Source organism: Elephantulus edwardii, unplaced genomic scaffold (assembly GCF_000299155.1).
Source record: "Elephantulus edwardii isolate Elephantulus edwardi_28Jun2011 unplaced genomic scaffold, EleEdw1.0 scaffold00022, whole genome shotgun sequence".
Taxonomy (NCBI): domain Eukaryota; kingdom Metazoa; phylum Chordata; class Mammalia; order Macroscelidea; family Macroscelididae; genus Elephantulus; species Elephantulus edwardii.
In genome coordinates, this window is record NW_006399772.1 from 21,370,395 (window position 1) to 21,388,769 (window position 18,375).

Below are 18,375 nucleotides of genomic sequence, written 5' to 3' on the forward strand. Positions count from 1 at the left end.
TAGCCTGGATCAGGTGCACCATATTCTCTAGACTAGCATTGTTGCTCGTCAGCACTCTGGAGAAGTCTCTAACTACAGCTTTTCCTAATTCTTCTTTTGATTTCCTGACTGTTGGTGTTAAGAGTGTTGATTGTGGCACCTAGCAAGCTGAAGTTGTTAACAATTTCTTCTCCATCTATCATGGTGGTGCCAATTGTCCCAATGAGAATTCTTTCTTTTCATGCTGAGCTTCAATATATGCTGAAGACTAAAATCCTTGACCTTTTGCAGCAAATGCCACTGGTCCTCTTCAGTTACAGTAAACAAGATTGGGTCTTCTGCATAACACAAGTTGTTGATGAATCTTCCTCAAGTCCTGACGCCACATTGCTCTTCATAATGTCCAGCCTTCCAAATGATCTGTTCTTCGTATAGACTGAAAAGCTATGGAGACAAGATGCATCCCTGATGCACTCCTTTCCTGATTTTGAACCATGCAGTGTTTCCTTGCTCTGATCAACAACTGCTTCCTGGTCCAGGTAGATAATTTCTACTAACTTTTGCAGTTGGAAATCAAGTGAACATGCAACCAAGATGTATCAATAATAATTGGTGACTGGAATGCAAAAGTTGGGAACATGGAAGAAGAATCAGTAGTTGGAAAACATGGACTGTGTGACAGAAATGAGGCCAGAGATAAAAAGAAAGAATTTTGTGCCATCAATGATTTCATTGCAAATAACATAAGAAGCATAAATGAAGGCTATACATATGGCCCTCACCTGATGGTAATCAGGTTGTAATCCTGATGGTAATCCTGATAGGAATCAGATTGACTACATCTGTGGAAATAATCACTGGATAAGCTCAATATCAGCTGTGAAACTGGACCAGGTGCTGATTGTGGAACAGACGACTCATATGAAAGTGCAAACTGAAGCTAAAGAAAACAAAAGCAAACCCACAAAACCAAAAAATTGAGTTTGAGTCCATACTACCTGAATTTAAAAACCATCTCAGGAACAAGTTTGAGGCCTTGAACACTAATGAATAAAGACCAGATGAGCTGTGGGAGGATATCAAGAATATCATCCATGAAGAATGCAAAAAGTCATTGCGAAGACAGAGAAGGAAGAAGAGACCAAGATGGATATCAAAAGAGACTCAGAAATTTCTATGTTCAGCTTTTTGAAGAAGTGTAAAACTGCCTTCCAGGATGGTTGTACCATTTTACAATCCCACCAACAATGTACAAGAGTTCCTATCTCACCACACCTCTCCAACATTTATTACTTGCTGTCCTGTAAAACTTTGCCATTGCTACTGGAGCGAGGTGGTACCTCATTGTAGTTTTGATTTGCATCTCTCTTATTGCCAGTGATTTGGAGCATTTCTTCATGTGTCTGTTTGCCATTCGAATATCTTCCTCTGTGAAAATTTTTTCCATGTGTTATGCCCATTTTGTAATTGGGTTATCAATCTTTTCCTTGTAGAGGCCCAGGAGTATTCTGTAAACTTTTGTTGTAAGATTCTTGTCTGAGATGGTATTACCAAATGTTTATTCCCAGTCTGTAGGTTTTCATTTCACCCTGTTGGAAAAAGATTTTGATGCACACATGGATTTAATCTTTAAAAGGTCCCATGCATCCATTTTATCCTCTTTAGATTGCACATTTCTGGTTGTATTTGGCAGTCTCTATTCGTTGGATTAGTGCTTCTAAGCTTGATGCCAGTTTGTCTTTATGAACATAATGCTTTTGGGCTTTACTCCCAGGTCTCTGATCCACCTTGAGTTGATTTTTTTGTATGGTGTGAGATGTGGGTCCTGTTTCAGATTTCTGCAGAAATTCCATATGACCCAGATATTCCACTACTTGGAAGATTCTGTGAGAAAATGAGAACTGAGGCACAAACTGAGATTTGTACACCAATGTTCATAGCAGCATTATTCACCATCGCAAGAACATGGAAACAGCCCAATGTCCAACCACAAACAAATGGATTGAGAAATTCTGGTACATTCACACAATGGAATACTACGCAACATGCAGGAGCAATGATTTTTTAAATTATTGTTAGTTTGGGAGGGACTGGAGAGCAGTATGCCGAGTGAAGTAACTCAGTCTCACAAGGATAAATATTGCATAAAACCATTATTGTACAATGAGAATGAGGATCCAAGAGGCATGGGAGAGGGTGGAAGCAGAGGGATGAGGATTGTGTATGTGAGGGGGGTGTTAATCATGGGCTTGGACAATTTTATGGGGGTCAGTGAGGGAAATTTAAAAAATCTGTTCTTAAAAATAATGTATTTGAATTTTATAAATAAACTAGTAGAAAATTTAAAAAAAAATTATATTCTGGAGAGCATTATGCTAGGTGAGCTAATTCAGTCCCTTAAGGACAAATCATTGGATCATTATTGGATAAATAGGTAACTAGTAAAACGTGTATGAGTTTCTAAGGTGGGAAGGGTGGGAGCAGAAGAGGGGAAGGTTAATCACAGGGTCACACAATTTGATGAGTGAAGGGAGGCATGTGTTAAGGAAATGGGAAAGATTAGGTGTGAGAAATAAGGTAAATGAACTTTGTAAGTAAATCAGTATAATTTTAAAAAAAAAATGATATGTTGATTATTGTACTAGAGCACTGAGAATCCAAAGCAACGGGAAGAAATCAGGAAGTCGAGGAACTGAACAGAAGGACAGCTCTGGAAGACAAAGTACTATAATGAAAAGTGCGAAAATCTCAAGTCGGATAAAAAAATAGAGTTGAATAGTTAGGAAAAACAATACATTTTTACACAAGTATAAAGATTCAGAAAGTTATTTTTCATTAAGAATAGTTCTCCTGGAACTGAGACTATTTTAAATTTTTATGCTAAACACTTAATAACAATTTCAAAGGGAACATCATGATTTTGACATTGTTTACTACTTCTGCAGAGGTTCAAATCCTATCAATCGCTCTACTAATTTCAGCATAATGATTCTGAGGACCATAAGCCTGCCTCGACCATTCCAGGAGTACACATTCGTTTCTATGGAGGAAGACCTGCAAGAATTAAAACACCTTGAAATTTCAGTTGCTTTTCCTTCCTTTTCTTTTTTCCAAATAGAAGCACCACTAATCTGATCAATTGGTTCATAGTACCCCCTTCTAATTAGAAAAAGTTTGGCTATAACCCTCAGTCTTAACCAATGTAAAATTAGAGAAAGCACTAATCAAAAAATCTACCTGCATAATTAGCACCCAGATCTTGTGTTTTAATACAATTTTCCAGAAAAAGGAATTAGAGCTCCTTGGAGAAATTTTAGGACTGGGTTATGAAATATATAGACGAGTCTGGAATATCTAAAAATGCAGAAAAAGTAAGGAAGTACTGTTGTTGCTGTTAGGTGCTGTAAACTCAGAGGCTGGGAATCTCATGGGGTAAAGATTGCCCATCTTTCTCCCATGGAGCAGCTGGTAGATTCGAACTGCATGCCTTTGTAATGGCAGCACAACTCCTTACTACTAAACCACCAGAGCTTCTAAGAAATACTAAAAGAAGAAAATCTGAAATGATAAGGCTGTTGCAAGGAAATACAGTAAATATCTGAAAGATTTCACGTGACCAATGCTGCAGGAATCTAAGAAGCACAATAAATAAAGTCTTGTTTAGGCTCTAACCCAAAGCAAAAATTAGTATCTATTAATTTATAGTGACTAAAATAAGTTCATAAATAAACAGGATAGAGGAAATTAATCTCCTAAACAGAAGAATTCCAAATAATGCATGAAGCTACCCTACCCTTTAAAAGATGAAACAAAACTTCCTGCTGAGTATAAGTGGAGTCATCATAGGATCTTACTACAGAAGAGGGGACAAAGGAATACTTTTACAATAGGAAACCTGGCTCTCAGCCAGCTGCTCGAGGTCCACATTAACAATAATAAGTCGTATTGGGAATATGCATCCTTGAAACTGTGCTGATTTTTTTAAAAAAAAAAGACCCTGTGGTCTTCCTCCCCCAAACCCATACCTCTAGTCTATCACGAGAAAGACACTTGACAAGCTTCAGCTGAAGGACTCGTATTGGGAATATGCATCCTTGAAACTGTGCTGATTTTTTTTAAAAAAAAAGACCCTGTGGTCTTCCTCCCCCAAACCCATACCTCTAGTCTATCACGAGAAAGACACTTGACAAGCTTCAGCTGAAGGACATGCTAAAAATACCTGCCCAGTATTCCTGAAAACTGTCAAGGTCATCAAAACAAGGAAAGCTGAGGAACCACCACAGCCAAGAGGAGCCTAAGAAGACATGATGACTAAGTGTAATGTGGTATCTGCACCCTGAGGCAGGAAAAGGACATGAGATAAAAACAAAGGGCATCGGAGTAGGAGGAGGACTTGAGTTCTGTAAAAACGCATCAGTATTGTTTCATTAATTGTAACAAATGTGCTATACTGTGCTGGAGGTGCCCAAAACCACCATCCAGCTAGAGGTTTCTCTAGAGGAACTTAAAAGACTCAGAAAAGTTGTTACAATCTCAGCTGCAGTTTATACAGTGAAAGAATAGGTTCAGTTCAGCTAAGGAAATAGACATATGGTACAAAGTCCAGGGAGGATTAGGCATAAACTTCTAGGTGTTTTCTCCCCGGGGAGTCACATTTTGAATCTCTCTCCCCCACCCCAGCAATGAGCCCTGATAGCATGGAGGCATTGCCAACTAGTGGTGCTATCTGAGAGTTGGTGTCCAGGGTTTCTATCGAAGGATCAATCACGTAGTCACGTAACATCTGCAGGGATTCAGCTATGAAAACCCCCACCCTCCGCTACAAATAAATAAGCACTCACCATCAAGCACACTGTTGGCATGAACTAGCTGACTAAACTGGGACTGTGTGGCCTCAGACATCAGGCATCCAAAATCCTTCACCGAGCAGAATCTCCTCAAGACTCGCTCAGAACTAACTCGTCTCCTAGGAGCCAAAAGTGCCAGTCCTCCAGACTGACCTTTCTCAGGAACATGCAGGGCTTTGGTACCTTACAGAAGATGTCAGCACGAGAGGAAACTGGATTTGAGACCTAAGGGGAATCTCATTACTATCTTCTCAATTGTCTATAAATTTAAACTGTACAAAATAGGTTGTTATTATAATTAATCTATCTGCCGAAATATACCACTCTCAGTGGCCTGGTCTGACCACTACATTACTTAGAGTCCTTTGAGAAGTAGTCATTGGAAAATTAATATAAGCTAGGGAAACAGAGAGTTGAACAAGTGATATTGACATACTAATAATTGCATTCATTATCACATAATAATCCCAATCTCTACTCCATAGACCCCCCTCAGAAGGCCCTAAGTGGTAGAAAGGGTCCCCCTAATCTTTATGCTCTGGAGGTATAGTTTGTAGGGTGCTGTACTGCTCACCCAAAGGCCACACCTCTCTGGCTGTTCAAATCCATGAACAGTTCCACTGAAAGATAGACAGTTTCTCCCCATGCAATTTACAGCCTCAGAAACTCAATGAGGGATCAGCTATGAGCTGGTTCTGACCCAGCAGCAATGCATTTATTGACTTCTTTTTCTATATGCCTCCGTTTCTCACCTAAGGCATATATTAACCCCTATAGCAGTACAACTAGAGGCAAACAGAGCCACCTGGCAGTGTTACTGGATGTCTAGGGTGGAAGCAGGGATTAAGAGAAGTATTATAGGAAAGAAATTTCAAAGGAATATGTACTTTCAAGGGCCTGTTATAGTCCTTTTGCCATCTGGTTTGCTACAGCATAAAAGTTAGAGAAGTACTGCCCTATGTAAACCAAGCATTGTTTATAAAATTACTACATTATAATACTACAAAATACATATAACTATTTTTCAAGGGTATGTAAGTGGCGCTGTGATTAATAAAGCACTCTTTCAAGGACCGAAAGAGGAGAGTTTCAAGGAGGAGAAAAAAGCCCACCATCTTTCTTTCAACAAAGACTTTGCCTTGCCAACCTCCTCCCCGACCCCAGCATCTTCCTTCAAAACTCGGGATTCTGAATCCCACCATCTCTTCCAACTGAGCTCTTTTCTATCTGAACGTGAATCCGACCATTTCACCTGTCAGCTCCTGTGGCTCTAGCATCCACACACCAGCCACGGTTCCCTTCCCACCAGCTTGGAATTGGCTGGTTCAGTGGCACCTGTTCATTCATAACTCATCCCAGCCCAGCTCAGGTATCAGAACTTTCCTGTGGCCAGTTACTGTTGCTCTTCTTAATTTTCATTTCAGAAGCTGAAAGCTGAATAATTATTTTATTTCCTCAGTCTTTGTGTGAGTTTACTTTTAAAAGTTGTGCAGAATTTTTAGACCACCTCTTATCATATGATTTCAGCCTTCTCAAAATATATACATATATCTATTTCCTTTTGTGATCGACGTATTTCACTCACTCAGCATAGTGTCTTCCAGATTCACCCGTGTTGTGTAGTGTTTTAGAGATCATTATTTTTCAATGCTGAGTAATATTCCGTTGTGTGGATGTACCAGTTTTTCCAACCATTCCATTTGTTGACAAGCAATTGAGCTACTTCCATCTCTTTGCTATTATGAATAATATGACAATAAATGTGAATGTACATACATCTGTTAGCTTTATGGTTCTGCTTTTTAGGATATAGTCCTAGTGGGACACCCGGGTCAAATGGTATTTCTATTTCCAATTTTTTGAGAAATCACTAGACTGCCTTCTACAGTGGTTGTGTCATTTTAAATTCATACCAGCAATGAATGAGAACTCCAGTCTCTCCACATCCCTACCAGTATTTGTTGTTTGTTGCCCTGTCAAAATTTTGCCATCATTGCAGGAGTGAGATGATACTGCATAAGACCATTGTTATAAGATCGACACAGAGTGGAGGGAGAACAGGAAAAGAGTGGATAGATATTTAACGCCGCATTAGAATGTTGTTGTTATGTGCTGTAAAGTCGCTTGCAACTCGTAGCGACCCTATGTACAACATCCCTAAGCTCTGCTCTATCCTGTGCCAATCGCACTGTCTCTGACACTCCCATCCCGATTACGCCAGTCACTGAATCAATCCACCTCATAGAGGGCCTTCCCCTCCTGCGCCGTCCCTCCACCCTCTCAATTATGATGTCCTTCTCCAAGGACCGGTCCCTCCTTACAACATGCCCAAAGTATGTTAGACAGAGCCTCAGAATCCTTGCCTCCAAGGAGCCACCTGGTTTAACCCTTTCCAGGATGAATCTGTTTGTTTTCCTAGCAGTCCATGGTATTCTCAATACTCTTCTCCAGCACCACAGCTCAAAGTCATCAATTCTCCTTCTATCCTCCTTGGTCATTGTCCAACTCTCTGATGCATAACAAATGATTGCAAAGACCATGGCCTGTATCAGATGCACCTTAGTTCCCAGAGAGACACCATTGTTCTTCAGTACTTTGGAGAGGTCCCTAACAGCAGACTTTCCCATGGCAATATGCCTTTTAATTTCCTGGCTACTGGTGCCAAGAGTGTTGACTGTGAAGCCAAGCAGAATAAAGCTGTGAAAAATTTCAGTCTCTTCACCATCCATCCTGATGCTGCCAATTGGCCCAGTGGGAATAAATGAAGGAAAAAATTATCTGACAATAACATACAATTAGGCATTATTATGTATGACAATTAAAAATTAGGAACAACAACTGCACTACAAAGTGAATTGGGGAGGAGGAAAGAGGGTGAGGGAGGGGAAAGTGCATCAGTGAATGAATAAGAACCCAACCTTTCTGTAAACCTTCATTAAAAATCATATTTTTTTAAAAAAATTCTAAAAGCAGAAAAAAAAAACCCACAACACATATATCTGTCACTGCTTTTATCTCACAACTGTAAAAATAATGGCAGAAAAAAGGATATTGGCTAAGGTGGTAGTTTCTTTTGTGTTCTTCTATGAACAGACTTGTGAGAGGAAATGGTAGGAGTCCTCTAAAAGAATTGCTTCTCTTCAGGAAAAGAAAAGTGAGAGGAGATATTCCAGGGCATACTATGCTCCAGGTTCCATGCACCCTGGGACAGGGACTTGCCCTTGGGTCAAGCCCCTTCCTCATCTAGGTCCATACACAAAGCTCTCAACAATTGAAAGTAAGCCCTACTTTCCCAAAGGGGATCCAGGCAGTAAACCATATGCCAGTACAAATTGTATGTATTTCATTTTTACAATATTTTTTAAAGAAGATAAAGTAAGTCACGATGACTAAGTTGTAAGAATTATTTAGAAATGATACAGAAGCTCAAACAAGACAGGGCAAAGTCACAAATAATACTTATTGTAGTATAGATGAGAAGAGAAACTGGGCAGAAGAGGGAGTGTCTGTCCACGGGGTAATAAGTGGATTTTTCAGATGGTGGAGTTAAAACAGGTGAATCAGACATGATTTGGTAATAGAACTCAGACCATTTATGATTAACAGACATGGAGTCAGCTTCATGGGCTGAGCTAGTTTGACAACTCCCAGGAAATTAGTATTGCAAATCAAGCCTCTGCTTTGTCCCCACCCAAGCGTTAGAGAGGTAAATGTAGATAGGGACTTTCATCCTCAGTCTTAAGAGATTTGTGTTCCTTGGATTATACAATGCAAAGAATCCACTTGATTGCGGGGGGGAATTATGAGAAGTTCAGTGGGGACTTGAAAAGACCTGAGTGATAAAAGGCATAAATCCTAGTAATTATGGAAAACACAAAGTGTATGAATGATTGTATAAAACACAATGTACTTGACTGTATACAAATCTATAAAATATGTTAAAAGATGTATCATGAAAATTCTAGCACTGATACATGCTCAAGAGTTAAGAGATCACTTTGTGTCCTCACTTCCAGGCAACAATATTGTCATAAAACAAAAACTAAACAAATTGCTGTGAAATTGGTTTGGACCCGTAGCAACTATCTATCAGGTTTCCAGGGCTGTAACAACAACAACAACAATAGTAGTAATATTTCTTGGGCCTGTAAATCTTTACAGAAGGAAAGTATACATCTTTCTTCTGCAAAGTATCTGGTAGATTTGAACTGCCAACCTTTCAACGAGCAGCACTATGCCACCACAGCTACTATTCACTTGAAAAAAGACTACCCATTCTTCCATTCTTCCCTATGCATCAGGCACTGTTTTAAACATGCTACTCACATAATCTCATTCACTCTTCACATTGGCTGTGGTTGGTTGCTGTCAAGTTCATGGTGGCCTCATGGGTCATGCACAGCAGCATGATACTCACCTGGTCCTGTGTCTTCACAGTTGTTGGTGTGCCTGAGTTCACTGTTGTGGGCACCATACATTCTGAAGGCCTTCCAACCCAGGGGACTCCTAAAACTGTACTGAACAATGCTTCATGGGTAACTTTAAGAAATAGATCACTAGGGCTTTCTTCTTAGCTTGTCTCAATCTGGACGCCTCATTGAAACCTACCCACTGTGGCTTGCACTGCTGGTATTTGTAGTAATCATGGCTTAGCTTACAGCATCATAGCAACACAAAAACTACCACAGTTCGATAAACTGACAGAAGGGTGGTAGAAATGCAACAGGCACAATTATTATCTTCATTTTATTGATAAGAAAATGAAATAACTTTCTCAATTTCTTTAAGCTACAACATAGGACCGACCTATATTGAATCTAAGAGACTGGACATTCTCTGTCCCAATAAACATTCACTGCCTTCCACAGAGGACAAGTCATGGATACATAGAGTGGCACAATTGTCTGGCAGAGCTCAGCCTGACTTCTGGGCTAGGTTGAGAGTACTCAGTAAGTGCTGAGATGCAGGATTAGAGATCAGATGCAGAGTTAGATGCATGGAGAGTGGGCCTGGGTGAGAGGGATTGTAGGGTGATGGACAGTGAGGGCTGCGAGCACCAGGGACAACCTTCACCTAGCCCTGGTTCTGACTCCACAAAAACCCCTAAGAACTCTTCTCTGAGCCCCCCAGACAGTCCTAGTTGACAGTCCACTAGCCATGAGCAAACCAGAATCAATGGTGTGGTCAATGTACTGAAGATCTTGTGTGAGGATGCAGTTTGCAAGATTAAAATTACCAGTATTGTTAGACAAGAAAAGATCTTGAAGATACCTCCATTCTTTGGAAAGGCAGCAGAAGCTCAGGGAAAGATGGAAGAAAGTGTGTGCTCTGAAGGAGAAAATGCTGATACTACGCTGGAAATTTATAGGTCTATTCCTGTAACAGAGGGGTAAGAGCCAGACCCTGGAGGCAACCTGGCTGGGTGCATGACCTGGCTTCCCACTGGGGACCTTGTGACCCTGGCCAACTTGCTGTGTCTTACGTAGGAATCTGATGACACCCATCCCATACACTGCTGTGAAGCACATAGAGATAGCAGGCATTGAATATTTTACTGGCGAGTCTGCCTGGCGTCCTCAGTATGTACTTGCTATTATTATCTCTCACAGGGGAACCAGATATTGTTTGCCTTGACAATTGCATTCCAGCCTTTTTTTTTTCTCCAGGAAATTGGGGTGTGGTTCTGAGATCAAAACCATTCATAGTAGTGAAGTGAGTCACTGTTTTCTGTCTGGGAGGAAAGCAACTGAGCTAATCAGTAGGTATACCTGGAAACATTAAATTTTAACATTTCAAAAAACAGAATACACAATCACACTCCTTGTCTTCTGACTCCTTGCCTGTACAGTGCGGTGGGGACCCTGCGTCCACTCCTTTTCAATCTAGTCCCAGGAGGCCCAGCATTCTGCAGGGGAAGCTTGAGCCTCCAGTAGCCTGCACTCAGCCTTTGGCTCCTTTACATATTATTTGCATGTTTGCAGCTCTTTTACATATTATTTCAACAATAAGAATAAAATACCCATAGATGGCAACTGAGCAGAACCACAAGCCCTTGACTGAAAATGCAATCAAGTCCTTCTTGGAGTAAGAGTGTCAAAGCTGCTCTTTTAGTAATTAAGGGCACAGTCATTAAAATATTATTCTTTTGTTCATGACAAATCCAAATGCGCACAATTTGGAAAACAGCAGGGAGGGGAATGAACAAATTGAATTAAATCCTGTGCTGAATATTAATGTAGCACCACAGAAAGGGAGACACTTTGCAAATTTAAGGCTGCTAGAAAAAATATTTTTATCCTTCTTTGGAATTTAGAAAGCGCTGTTCTAATTTTATGCTGCCACGTGGTTCAAATCTACGAGCAGCTCCTACAGCGGACAGTCTCTTCCAGTGCAGCTTGTAGCATCTTAAAGCTATGAGTTGGTTCTGACTAAATAGCAATGAGTCGTTGTTTGCTGTTGTCTATGGAAAAGGACTTTTCTTGTGGAAGATGCATGTGTTTGGTCCAAAGGGTAGAGCTACTAGAGACTGAAGTTGATTTATTAGACACAGTGGCTATAGCCACATGACACTTTTAGGGACCCATAAAACAGTTTTTGGTTTTTTAATCAGAAAAGGACATTTAAAAGCATTTAATAATCGTTAGCATTGATTATGTTCAACTCAGCATCAATGCAGTAATGTTGTTGTTGTTAAGTGCCGTCAAATCGCAGGCGACTCATAGCGACCCTATGAAGGAGAGTCCTCAACGCTTGGGTGTCTTTCATCCTCTCTCCAGGTTCATAGGGATTCCGGAGGCAAGCTATTATGGAAGTGGATGCCACTCCTGCTTAGAAGCTTGTTTTAATCGGGGAGCTCCACCTCACTCTCTGTCCGCATTGGGTAACCAGACATTAACACATTTGACACATCAGTGTCACAGTGTTCAGCCTCACAGCAACCACCAATGCAGTCATTGCTTTGCTTTTTGGGTTTTTTTTTTTTTAAATGGCATTAAGGGTCCACAAGGTAAATGTAACTTCAGTAGGTCCCTTAACCCAGTCATGGCACCTACAACTCACAGGTGGTGGAAGGTCAAACAAAGGGAGCTTGTGTGCAGAGCCCAAGCCAGCCATGACTCATCTTGATTGCCAAACTCCCTTCACTGGGCTTAGCTGACTTTACTGACTATTCTAATGAATCCCTTGCCTGATTGTTAGAAGAACTTTGCTGTTAAAATTATGTTCACAGAATAACAGGATGGGCAGCAACTTGAACTTGATAAAAATATTAGAAATATAGAGCCTCAAACCCTGCCCAAAGCTTAGTGAATCAGAATCTGTGCTTTAAGGGAATTCTGAATGATATATCACCATGTTAACTTTTGTTCCCAGAAGGTCTAGAACAAAGTATTTAGACTTAGAGGATCATAGACTGGGGAAAGAAAGCCTCATCAGTGTTTGAGGGAACTGTGGATCATTAATTGTGGATGAATTAACTTTTTTTTAATTCCCTTAAGCATGTTTGATGATCTACAGTTCCCTCAAATACTGGTGAGCTTTCCCCCAGTTCACTGTTTTAGGTTATGTAAAGGTTTTACCACTATTTTCCTCTGTAAAAACAGCAAGGTCCACACAGGAATGACTATATCTGACTTCTACCAACTTCACAAAGGGGAACTGTCCCTATCAACAACGTCAATAACACAAAATCAATTTCCATGAAGTCAGACATGTCCCCCACATTCCCATACCTCTTTCTACTCAACACCAATCTTACTGCTTTAATGGGTCAAAAATGCAATGTGATAGCTCACAGACCACACAGAACTATACTGGGGAAGTCAAAAGTTTATAATCCAGATTAATAACAGAATACAGTCAAGACAGCTCTCAAAATGAGCATGTAGGTACTTCAGACTCCAGCTTCAAGGCCTGGTGTTCCCTAGTTCTAGGTCCTGGCATTATTGGATACCCATGCACTCCAATTGTCCAACGAAGTTCTCAGTCCTGCCAATATTGGCTCTCCCCTCCACCCAAGGTCCCATCTCACGTTAATGTTTAAGTTCAGCCATAAGTGTTGCTGACATGGGTGATGCTACTGTTGAGCAGGAGAAAGAAGGGTATCTTACATTAGCTTCTTGTCTCTTCAATGCCACCAGAAGATCTATCTATCTCTTACTCTGGCTGGCACAATTCAATGGTGAGACTAGTCAATCGTCGTGTAGAATGTTGAGATTGACCAATCCCTTTGTGTAACGATAGACAGCCAATTCCCCTGGTGGATAGGTTAACATGCCCTGTTCATATATTCCTGCCCCTCCCCATAGCATCCTCTCTCCTTAATTCAATAAGTACTTCATCGTAAAACAAACAGTTACTCTTTTGGCTAGGAAAGACAATTTTTAATAATAAACCTTAGACAACCAGAGTCTCTTAAAGAGATGTATATCTGTCAAGAATCTCCAGAGAATAAAAAACTATAATGTGTGTGCATCTGTCTGTATATATGTGTGTGCATGTGGGCACACATGTAAAGAAAAGGAAAAGGAGGGGAAAATTAAAAAGGAGATAAATTGATTGTTTGATTGTTTTTAAAGAATGTACAATGAGGACTCTAAAGGATGAATGCAAAGGAAGATCAATGTGGGAAGCATGGAGATAAGGAAAATGAGGCTATTGCAATTAGCAAATAGGAACAAGATATGTATAACTGATCAAAAAGGGAAGGCGAAGGAGAGAAAAGGGGTGGGAAATAGGAGGGAAATCACTGGGATAATAGAGATTAGTGGACTGTTGAGGGTGAAAAAAATAAGCAAAGTGCAATTGAGACTTGATGAGATGGAATGATAAAAAGTATAGACCAGTAGGAATTAATTACATCAAACACAATGTATGTGAATTATTATATAAAGTTCAATGTACAGAAATGAAACTTAAAAAAAAAATAATTCACTTACTCACTCATTAATTGCTGTCAAATCAAAACTGACTCATAGCTGAAACACCAGCTGGGTTTTGAGAGGCTGTGAATTCCATGGGAGGAAATAGCCCATCTTTCTCCAGAGGAACACCTGGTGGATTCACACCAGCAAAGAGGTATCGCCTTTGGGTTAGTTCTACAATCCCATATGGACTGTGCCATCAGAACTTCCTCCTTATGATTTCTGATTAAAGAATCAGCTCATGCAATTATAGGGGCTGGTAAAGCCAAAATCCTCACCAGCGATGCAGGCCAGCGTTGAAAACTTGGATAGGATTTCTATGCTGTAGCTTTGAAGCAACATTCTTTTCTTCCTGAGGAAAACTCAGCTTTTGCTTTTGTAGCCTTTGATTAACTAGATTAAACCATTTCCTTTATGGGGAGTAATCTGCGCAATTTGAATCCACCAGCTGCTCTGCATGGGAAAGACGGGCAATCTCCTCCTATATCATTTACTGCCCCTGAAAACCTGCTAGAGGATCAGATAAGGTCAGTTCTGACTCCACAGCATGTAACAACAACTGCAAGTGTTAATCATAACTAAATACCCTTGTAATATCTTTGACCAAACAACTAGAAACTACCACCCACCAGTGTTAAAATGACCAATTAAAATGTAGTTGAAGGTTTTATGCTTGTTGTTGGTTTCGGTGGGTTTTAAAAAATTACTTCTACAGGCCAAAAACCCATGAGGACTTGTACCCAGAGACTTTCCAGGATAGAATGAGCCACAGATGATGAAGAAATGGTGGATTTTCTTTGGAGACCTAATGGTGTCGGGAGGAGCTGCCTTTGATGCAGGCAATTCAGTGAGTTATAATAGTCGATTATATAAACCTTCCAAACTACATAGATAAATATGTAGTTTTTAAAAAGTGGATTAATTCTTATTGTTACATGTGTTTTAAAGAAAACCATAATGTCTTCAAATCATTTTTCTGTAAATAGATAGCCTTTTTTTGCAGTGTTAAAAAAATTCTAATATTTGAATATCCACAAAAATGGAACTAACTTTAAATTTCTTTGCAACTCTCAGGTTGTCTGCTCCAGTCCTACCCTTCCTCCCTGTCTAGTGAGATTTGGGGCCCTAATGCCTTCCCTTCTCCAGGCCTAATTAATTTATCCCAGAAATGATAAAAGGGGAATACCAGCTTTCCTATTGATTGAAATAAACAGGAAAAACTCCAGTTCGTTGCTACTGAGTCAGAACTAACTCCTAGTTGACCCTCCAGGGGATTATCACAGACCATACATCACATAGGAAGTGACTGTCCATCTTTGTCCTGCAGAGCAGCTGATGGATTTGAACCCACAAAGAGGCACCACTTTGGGGTCAGCAGAGCAACTCTCTATGGACTCTACCAATAAAGCATCTTCTAAACAAAAAAAGAGAAACAAAACTTCCCACACTCCTTGGAAAAACCTGATCATCTGTTGTTGTTGTTACATGCCTTCCAGTCAGAACCAACTCCTCCAGTAGGTTTTCAGAGGTTATTAAATCACACAGTCAGTAGACTGTTCATATTTTCCCAAAGACCATCTTGTGTATACACGGTCACGGACTCAGTCCAATAAATACAGCGATAGTCACCAAATCTCACTTGAGTAACCAGGTTTCTACCAATGATGTTACTGCCCCAATCCTGTGTGAATCTACATGACTCGGCAGTCTTCTTTTCTTTGAAATCCTACCTAACAATCCAGTTTTGTTTCAGATTCTGAGTGTTGGTCTCCTTAAACGTTGCCGTCCTGAACCTAGAGAGTTGCATGATTATGATTTTCTCAACCAATTGCAGGTGGAGTATAGTCAGCTAGCTTCATGGAAAAAGAAGGCCAAAGGATAAGTCCTAGCATCTTCTTACCAATGCGTGCAACAAATGGAGAAAGAAAACAAGAGCAATTCTGCCTTACACAATGCAATGGTCAGTGGCACGGGATATCTAATGGACTTTCTCCATCTCATCAATCATGTAAGTTGCTTCTGGGGTGGGAGGACAGGGAAATAAAGAGGGCAAAAGAATCATTGGGAGTAAAGTGGTGAGGAAGAAAAAGAATTCCTAAAATTTAGTAAGGAAAAAAAATATTTCAACTGGCAAGAGACTTGAATAGTATCACAAAAATTCTAACTAAAAAGCTAATAAGAATATGAAAAGGTGCTTAGCAATTACTCATCATATAAATGCACAGTACAACCATGATGAGATGCTAAAAAATGGAAGTGACTGAGGACAACAAATGTTGGTGAGAAATAGAAGCAAGTGTCATATATTTCTGATGGGAGTATATTGATATAATCACTTTGCGAAACTTCATCATTCATTACAATAATTTAACTATAATATATATTCTAGATAATATTAATATGACAATATTAATACTATATTTTTATATATCATTAATATATATTTAAGATACTTACCCTGTATTTTACAATTCTCCTAGATATATACACGTATAAATATTTATTTCTCCAAAACCAGAAAGGACAAAAACAAAAGTATTCTGAAGAGCTCCAAAATGCGAACAACCCAAATCTTCCTTAATAATTGAATCCATAAATAAATTTCAATACATCCACACAAAATACTACACAGCAAGAAAAAAAGAATGTACTAGTAATACATGAAACCAAATTAATAAACTCCACAGACATCTGTTAAATGATAGACACCAAATACAATAGCTGTCGTGCCAAGTCATTGATTTTTGAAGGGCAGTGGGGTCAGCAGTAACCTTCGGTGACTGGAAAAACCAAAATACAACTTTCCAAGGATCTAGAAATACTTACCAACCCTTACTTTCTTATTTTGACCATGGTAAAGGTTATAGGTGTGCATACAAGGATAATGCTGAGATGGATTCATCTGTGAACTTTCAGCAGCTAATTCATCTAGTAGATAGGCACATTAGAATCTTACCATTTTGTGCTGGGGGTGGGGGAGGTATGAAACATCACAGCAGTTAAAGAGCAACTCAGGGTTGAACACTGTTGGCCTAAATCAGTGATTCTGAAAGTGTGGTCCTCAATCAAGAGCATCAGCACCATCTGAGAACTCGTTAGGAACACAAATTACTTAGCCCCTGCTGAGTAAGAAAGGAGCTCTGAAGGCCTGGTAGTAAGGAGCTCTGACGCCAAGCCAACGGCAGGCAGTTTGAATCCACCAGCCGCTCCATGGGAGAAAAATGGACAGTCTCCTCCCATACAATTTACTGCTCCTGAAAACTCACTGGAGGGTCAACTATGGATTGGTTCCTACTTAACAGCACATAACAACAACAACAACTGAATAAGAACACAGCCCGCCACACCCAGGCCCACTACCCATGCCTAGTCTCTAACCGTGCATCTCAGCATTGAGTCCTCCCAACCTAATCCATAAAACACGGTCTGAGCTCTGCCCAGACATCTGGTAGCACAGTGATTAAAGCAATCTGCTGCTACTACAAGGTCATCAGTACCAACCCATAAACCATTCTGCAGGAGAAACATGTGGCAATCTCTTTCCAGAAACATTTAGAGCCTTCAAAATCCTCTGAGCTGGTTCTCCTCTGTCCTACAGCGTCATGATGAGCTGAGACGGACTCCACAGCAGTGGTTGGGGCTGAATAAGAAAACTGTGGCAGTGGCGTCCAGCCACGTGTGCTTTAATGAGCCCTCCAAGTAAAGCTTAGTCACTGCACTAATATTTCAGAACTACTGGTCTAAGAGGATTTCCCTTGAGAATGAGAGGGAAGGAGTATTTGGAGAAGTCGAAAATTTTGGAGAAATGTTATCGCAAAGCACATCAAGGATAGTGAACAGAGACCACAACTGGAGAATAGTGAAGAAACTAAGAAATGAGCCCAGTTACTGGAGCATATTATTTTTTTCTCTCGATTTTTTTTATTTTTTATTTTATTTAATAATTTTAATGAACATTTACAGAGAATTTGGATTTCCATTCATTCATTCTTGCACCCGTCTCTCCCCACTCACCCCCCTCCCCCAGTTTGTTTCTCTCTTTCAAAAGTGAAAGAAAGACTCCCTCCCCGGTACACAATCCCCCCACACCCATCCCACCGCCCCAAGTACATTCCACTATGCAACCTTAATTGTGGACTCTTGTGAGTATATTATTTTTATAAACCTCCCCTAATGCAGCAGACTGTAAAAAATAGGATAAAGTCTTAATATGACAGAGGGACAAGATAAGATGAGGGAGGAGAGAAGCCACGCAGTGGCAATTCCAATAGATCACTGAAATCTTCTACATGTAAAGAAATAAAAGCAACTACTACAGTCCTTGGGAGTAATAATGGGAAGGAAGAAACACTTCTGAGGTGCTCAACAATGATTGGCAACAGCATTTGAATGAGGAAGCAAAGGTTATACAACGTTTTGAGACTTATGCAACTTGGGCAATTGTAACCATCAACACAAATTAGGAAGTCAACAAGAAAAACCCTGACAAACTGGAAAGGAACTTGCATGTTATTTTCTATTTTGGAGAGTTAAATTGGGAGATCATGTGAAGACGTTTTACAAACAACTAAAAAAAAAAAATGGTGCAGTCAGTGAGTCTAAAACCATAAAGTTTTAAAACCATAAAG